Source organism: Brachyhypopomus gauderio, unplaced genomic scaffold (genome assembly GCF_052324685.1).
Source record: "Brachyhypopomus gauderio isolate BG-103 unplaced genomic scaffold, BGAUD_0.2 sc40, whole genome shotgun sequence".
Lineage (NCBI taxonomy): Eukaryota > Metazoa > Chordata > Actinopteri > Gymnotiformes > Hypopomidae > Brachyhypopomus > Brachyhypopomus gauderio.
This window is the reverse complement of record NW_027506868.1, coordinates 430,996-438,648: the sequence shown is the minus strand read 5'-3', so window position 1 is coordinate 438,648 and position 7,653 is coordinate 430,996. Positions and strand designations below refer to the sequence as shown.

At 41.6% G+C, this 7,653-nt stretch overlaps 1 long non-coding RNA gene across 1 annotated transcript; it reads right to left on the bottom strand.

Moving 5' to 3' along the window:
- Positions 1 to 6,648: 6,648 nt before the first annotated feature.
- On the bottom strand, positions 6,649 to 7,406 carry LOC143485783 (uncharacterized). Its single transcript, XR_013123032.1, has 3 exons — positions 7,278 to 7,406; positions 7,149 to 7,201; positions 6,649 to 6,772 (listed from the first exon to the last, which is right to left on the bottom strand). It is a non-coding gene; the product is annotated as an uncharacterized LOC143485783 (long non-coding RNA).
- Positions 7,407 to 7,653: the final 247 nt, after the last annotated feature.

Genomic DNA, 7,653 nt, shown 5'->3' with positions numbered 1-7,653 from the left:
CCATGACAACAACAACAATATAGACAGAATGTAGACAGAATGTAAAAGATGCAATAATGTCCATTTAGACCGAAAAAGATGTAATAATGTCCATCATGGTGTAGGCATCCGGTTAGGCAGGAGGTGGCCGGCCAGGATGGATCGCTTGTCTCTCCTCATCTCATTATTCCTCAAGCAGGCGGGCAGCCATGTGGAGAAATGAAACAGGGAAAATTAGCTCTGTATGAGGACGTATACGGGACAGGTAAAATTATAAACATTTCTGGAGTGTGGCAGCAACTCCGGCACTAAGTTAAATTATTACAGCCTAGCTAAAAAAAGGCAGAACCAGAAGGTAACATAGGCTTGGGGGCATTCTGAGACAATGGCATCCGTCCACTGCACTGTCAACAAACTTGAGTGACCACGAGCAGTGACAGGATGACAGCACCAGCACCCCAGTCTACCATAAAACCCTTCGTCTATGAACCCCTGGATCTGTACCTTTATCTAAGGGGGATATTAATTATCAAACGCTAGACTAAATAAGTGGGTTTTCAACCTAGATTTAAAGATTGTGACTGTGTCAGAGTCCCGGACACATTTAGGAAGATTATTCCAAAGCTGGGGGGCCTTATAAGAAAAGGCTCTTCCCCCTGCTGTTACCTTGTTAATTTGTGGAACTAATAACAGACCAGCACCCTGTGATCTTAGTTGACGTGGGGGTTCATAGTAGGAAATAAGTTCCTGGAGGTATTCAGGAGCAAGCCCGTGTAGTGCTTTGTATGCTAATAATAGAATTTTAAAATCAATACGAAATTTAACTGGGAGCCAATGCAGGGCTGATAGGACTGGTCTAATATGCTGAAATTTTCTAGTTCTGGTCAGAACTCTAGCTGCGGCATTTTGAACTACTTGAAGTTTATTTAGATTCTTATTTGAACATCCTGACAGTAGTGAATTGCAGTAGTCTAGTCTAGAGCTAACAAAGGCGTGCACCAATTTTTCTGCATCATCCTGTGATAATGCATTTCTTAATTTGGCAATGTTGCGGAGATGTAGAAAAGCTATCCTAGTAGTATTATCTATATATTTATCAAATGATAGGTCGGAGTCGAGTATGACGCCTAGGTTTTTGGCTACTGTGCCAGGTGTAATGGGACAGTCTGCAAGATTAAGCATTAAATTAGGAATTTTCTGTCTTGCGGCCTTAGGGCCCACAAGGAGAACTTCTGTTTTGTCCTCATTTAATTGTAGGAAGTTTAGAGACATCCAGCATTTAATATCTCTTACACAGGCCTCAATTTTTCCTAAACTGAGTTTGTCATCGGGTTTGGCTGATATGTAAAGTTGAGTGTCATCCGCATAGCAGTGAAAATTGACACCATGTTTGTTTATAACTGTGCCCAATGGTAGCATATATAATGTAAATAATAGTGGTCCTAAGATGGAGCCTTGCGGGACCCCATATTTAACCATTGTACGTTTGGATGAAATATTATTGAGCTCTACAAACTGATAGCGATTTGTTAAGTAAGACTGAAACCATGAAAGGGCTGTGCCTGAGACTCCAACCCAGCGTTCTAACCTTTCTAGCAAGATCCTATGATCAATTGTGTCGAAAGCTGCACTAAGATCAAGAAGCACTAACAGTGATACATAGCCTTGATCTGATGCAAGGAGGAGATCATTTGTTACTTTAACTAATGCTGTTTCAGTACTGTGATGGGGCCTAAAACCAGATTGGAACTTTTCAAATGTGTTATTCCTATACAGATATAGGCATAATTGCTGGGCAACAGCTTTTTCTATGATCTTAGATATAAATGATGTGTTTGAAATGGGTCTATAATTAGACAGCACAGTCGGATCAAGATTTGGTTTCTTGATCAGAGGTTTGATAATTGCTAATTTACATGATTTGGGCATGTGACCTATTGTAATGGATGAGTTAACTATAGTTAGAAGAGGTTCAGTTACAGCTGGTAATACCTCTTTTAATAACTTTGAGGGAACTGAGTCTAATGTGCAGGTAGTACAATTTAAGGAAGAAATTATTTTCTCTAATTCTGATTTTGGGAGTGGATGAAAAGCATCAAGTTTTTCTCCTGGTATGTAATTTAAATCAATATCAACCAAACCAGATGACATACCAGTTGTATTGCTAATAAAGGGTTTTATATTTTGTCTAATATTCTCTATTTTATTATCAAAGAAATCTATAAATACATTACTAGTGAGGTTTACTGGAATCTGAGGTTCTGTGCCTGCTTGATTTTTTGTAAGTTTAGAAATAGTATTAAAAAGAAATCTAGGATTGTTTTTATTTTTCTCTATCAGTGAGGCTAAGTATGCTGAGCGTGCTTTAGTGAGTGCCCGTTTGTAGTCAATAATGCTATCCTTCCAGGCACAGTGGAATACTTCCAATTTAGTAGATCGCCATTTCCGCTCTAATTTACGTGCTATTTGTTTTAAGTTTCTAGTTTGGTCGGTGTACCATGGGGCGAGCTTTTTGGATCTAGCTTTTTTATATTTTAGTGGAGCTACTATATCTAGAGCTGATCTGCAGGTATTCTCTAAGTAGTCGGTTAGACTATCTAACTCTCCTGGATCGGATGGCGAGTGGGCTAAAGCAGTTAAGTCAGGGAGGGTTTCAATAAACTGTATTGCTGTTGTTGAATTTATTGAGCGCTTTATACACTGCCGAGGAGACGGGCGGGTATTTATGTTAAGGTGAAAATCGAATTTTACTAAATAATGATCGGAGATCGCTACGGTTTGCGGGAGTATGTTTATATTATCTACGTCGATACCCAGTGTTAATATTAGATCTAGGGTATGATTTCGATAATGTGTAGGTCCTACTACGTTTTGTTTAATGCCGACAGAGTTCAATATAGAAGTAAAAGCCCTTGTCAGTGGATCCTCCGCATTATCAAAGTGTATGTTAAAGTCTCCTACCATTATTATTTTGTCACTACATACTGCTAAATTTGCTGCAAAATCGGTGAAATCGTTTAAGAAATCTGAGTAAGGCCCTGGTGGTCTGTATACATTAGTTAGGGAGAATGTACTTTTATTTTCAGATGGACTAATTACATTAATAGACTGCATCTCAAATGAGTTTGAGATATCTAAGTATTTCTGATGAATTTCTAAACAATCACGATAGATTATACATATTCCACCTCCTCTGCCTGACAGTCTAGGTCTATGTATATAACTATATCCCACAGGAGTGGCTTCGTTTAGAGTTAAATAATCACCAGATTGAACCCACGTTTCAGTTAGACAAAGAATATCAATTTTCTGGTCTGTTATAAGTTCATTTACAAAAACTGCTTTTGAGTTGAGCGATCGAATATTGATTAATCCAATTTTCAGATCGGTCATATAGGTTGTAATAATTTGATGTGAAGTCTGAATATTAGTTAAAAACTTCGGGCGGACTATTTTCTTATGATTTAGTTTAACCCGGGGCACAGACACAGTCTCAATCCTAAGGGAACTTGGTGACGCCTCTAAGCAGCTCGCAGACAGGTTTAACCCGTTAGTCTGCGGCCTGGTCGCGACCCTGGACAGTCAGCAGCTCCTAGTGCTACTCTGCCGACTAACTAACAGGCTATGGGCTATGCTGCAAGATAACAGGGCAGCGCCATCCCGGGTGGGGTGGACACCGTCCCTGCCTAAAAGACCAGGCTTGCCCTCGAACTCTTCCCAATTATTAATAAAGCCCACTTGATTTTCTGAACACCACTTGGACATCCAGCGGTTTAGCGACGTGAGCCTGCTGTACTGCTCATCACCGCGCCGCATTGGGATGGGGCCAGAGCAGATTACGGCATCGGACATCGTCTGGGCTAATTTAACCACCTCTTTAACATTAGCCTTAGTCACCTCTGACTGCCGCAGACGTATATCGTTGGCCCCTACATGAATCACTATCCTAGAAAACCTCCTATGAGCTAACAGTCTAAGGTTGCCACTAATGTCCGGCGCTCTGGCTCCCGGTAAACAGCTGACTGTAACCGCTGGTGCCCCTACAGCTACAGCTACTTTCACGTGCCGAACTATAGAGTCTCCTATCACCAGAGTCTCCTCAGCGGGTGTAACACTGAGCGGGGCAAACCTGTTGGACACGTGAACCGGTGAGTGGTGCTCTGGTGGGCTAGCGCTGGCGTTAGCGGTAGCTGCAGCCCTCGCTCTCCGACTACGCCGCCGAGACGTCACCCATTCGCCCCGCTGTGAGGGCTCTATCGCCGGAGTCGCGGAGGCGCTAGTTCTCCCTGGCGCGTCCACACCTACTACTGACCCTGTCCCTGTCTCTCTATCCCTCAATAATGAGTGGACGCGTCGCTCTAAACTTTCCACTTTCGCCACAAGAGAAGTAACTAACTGGCACCTCTCACAAATACTATCACTATTACTGTCGGTGGCGAAAGGGTCTAGACTAAACATGCCACACTCCGAACACGGGAACAAACCAACACCAGCCATGAATAAATCAAAACACTTACCGTGTCTAGCCGATATATAAACTTACGCTAGCTGATTTGTGAAGGCAGAAAATTGGTCAGCGGCCGGAATAAAACCTGTAAAATGTATCTAGGAATGCAAAAGGTAAAGATTAGCACGTAAATAGATTATTATACTTTAGAAAACAATTTCAAAATTCGCTCCGCAACAGCGTCGGTCAGCAGGAAGCAGCGTCGGCAGGAAGCAGAAAGTGCATTATGATCATAAAGCATGAATCATCTCAGACTGGTTTTTTGAACACGACAATGAGTTCACTGTACTAGAATGGCCTCCACAGTCACCAGCAAAGTGTACCTGTAACGAGGCTCGCGCCACGGAGCGAGGGGACGGACACAAACGCTGAGAAGAGCGAGATTTATTCAAGGGAATACCAAAATCATGATCGAAAGGACAGGCGTGGGTCAAACCAGGAGGGCAGCCAGAACAGGTAAGGTAAACGGGCATTTCAAGAATGGACTCAACACAACGGGGAAACACGGAACGGGTAACTGAAACACAGAGCAGACTCACGTAAAACAGCGAACAGGGATGAACAAAGCATAAGCCGACTGGTAGACAAAACAACCGACAACCAGACAGGGGAAATACAGGGACTATATGAACACGGAACTAAACTAGGGACAGGTGCTAACAATGATGACAGGGGCGGGACTAATGGGCAAGGAATAACAGAAAACACGAGGAACAGACATTGGAGTGACAGCGGGGAGAGGGCGGCGTAGCCCTACGTGACAGTACCTAATAAAGTGTATAGCTAATTACTCCACTACATATCAATACACTGGAATTATTTTGTATTTCATGCTGTAACTGTAATAAATTTCAATTATTAAAGCCAGCTGAGTTCCTACAAACATCTCTGTGGACATTTTTGGTGCTGTAATAATATGTAATGTTTTGTTGCCAGCACCAGACTTTGCAGCATAGAAGCCACAAGCTGGGTGGCACTGTGGACTGATGAGGAGTGAGACAAGTTAAGAATATAATTTTTTTCTGATCTATGCCCAGAACCTGAAACTTGTTTCTCCAAGTGAGCCACTTGTATGCAATAGCACCACCATTTAACTTGCTGTAACGACACATAAAACAAAGCAAAAATTATTACAAAGACTTTGCATAGATCTAATATTAAAGACAGCAGCAAATAAGGAGTGTCTTTTTTATAACACCTAATAGGCAATTTCTAAACCCTCTACATCACATTTCTTTAAGTATTGCAGGATGTACTGCCAGTCTTCAGAACAGCTGCACTCACATCGATGGAGATTTGCAGGCCGAGAAACCAAAAGCAGCTGGCAATTTATAGTGATGCTAATGAGTATTTGGCTCATTCTGTGGATTTCCGAAGTCCTCAATGAGATCCTTTGTCTTGTTGACCTTCAGATCCAGGTTGTAGTAATAAAACAATCTTGTAAAACTATATACCTCACCCCTGTACACTCTTAATGAAATGCGTGAATGAGTGAAATGCAGTTATGAGGTGTAACAGTGCCTATGTTCACAATCAAGTACCGTTGGGTGTTTCAGGGTGTTATAGTACTTCTGACCATTGAGGAGCTACTGTCCCAACACCTGACAAAAAAACTAATAACATAAATTCTAATAGATTAACTTTTTCTAAACTGGTCCCCCACTGGGCCCTAAGTGACTGTTTGTGACATAATTACTGTGACTTGTAGAAGTCATAAAGTTTAGAAGTTCAAATTGAACATGGAGACATTCCAACAGAAACTACACTGAGCTTAATCTCAGCACTTGGATGGATGGAATTATGTGAAATTTCAATACAAATAACACTGAGAATGAGATTCAACAACTTAAATGAGTGTGGCTATTAAAAATTATAAATTGTACCCCTCAGAAAAGAAGAAAAATGTTATGCCAAAAACAAGCACATTCTGGACCTGAGAAAAGTTTAAGGCATAATGACAATAAGAGAATAGGCATAAAAAAGATAAAATATATACAATTACCTAACCTTGGGGTTACTACTGTAACGCTCACAGTGTCATACAGCGTTAATTATGATAAGCTTTGGACTACGCCACCCTCAACTAGAGGGAAACCAATCAGTAACGTTTCACCCGCGCTAGATTACTGCCAGCGAAAATAAAATTGTTGGACTGCAGAGGCTGAGATGCAGATCATTTATTGTACAGGACATAAAATACAATACATTCTTAAAAACACAGTGCGGTACAGCTACAAGCTTTTAGGAGGGGTTTGGCGGGGTTTTTCAGCGGGGTTTGGCACGCACCTAAAATAATAAATCAAACAAATCAAAACAAATAAACCACACCACACGTTCACGAGAAACCATCCAAATAATAAGCTCAAATGCATAGCAAATAACACCAAATATGCAACACCTCCCCCGCTCTGCTCCTACCGTTCCCCAGCAGTACCGATGGGCTAAAAAAACACACTAACAATAAATCACATTCCATAAAACATACTTGAAGTCAAATCAGTCTGACGCTAAAAACTCCAATCCTTAAGAGAAACAAATACGGGGGAGAAAACATTGATCTAGTTCCAACGCGCACTCTGATGGTTCATGTAAAAAAATAACATACTTTAACTAGGAAGAACATAATTTATAAACATTGTCTGCGCTCAAAGCTCAGCCCTACCGTGCAATGGCTGGAATATCTCTAATCGCCCGTTACTCGGTTACCTCAGCGACCTAAAGCACGCGAACAAACGAATCAAATTAATTTATTCCAACAACATGGAACGTATCCCATTATCATCCTACTTACCGCTCGCATGCAGCTCAAAACACACCCAGTCAAGCTTCTAAAAGCCTCGAACAAGCTAAAACTCTGCGTGAATGGGTAAACCTCTTTGTCCCGTCCAATCAATCAGCTTCAGGGCTAACGAGAACAAACGAGAGTTTAAAAACCCTTCGTGATGGGCACTAATTCAATAGGGGCGGTGCCCTTAAAGGGCCATATCTTCAGGCATACTCCGTAACGGAGTCTTCCTGTTACACTAGCACAAACTAGGACAGTCAAACCTTGGTTGTTGCTTGCCCTAGTAGTCATCGTACAACTCGGTTTTCAACAACTTTTTCCAGTAAAATGTTGCCGCGTTGTCCCCGTTACTCACTGCTAACTTGGTGAAAACATCCCATCG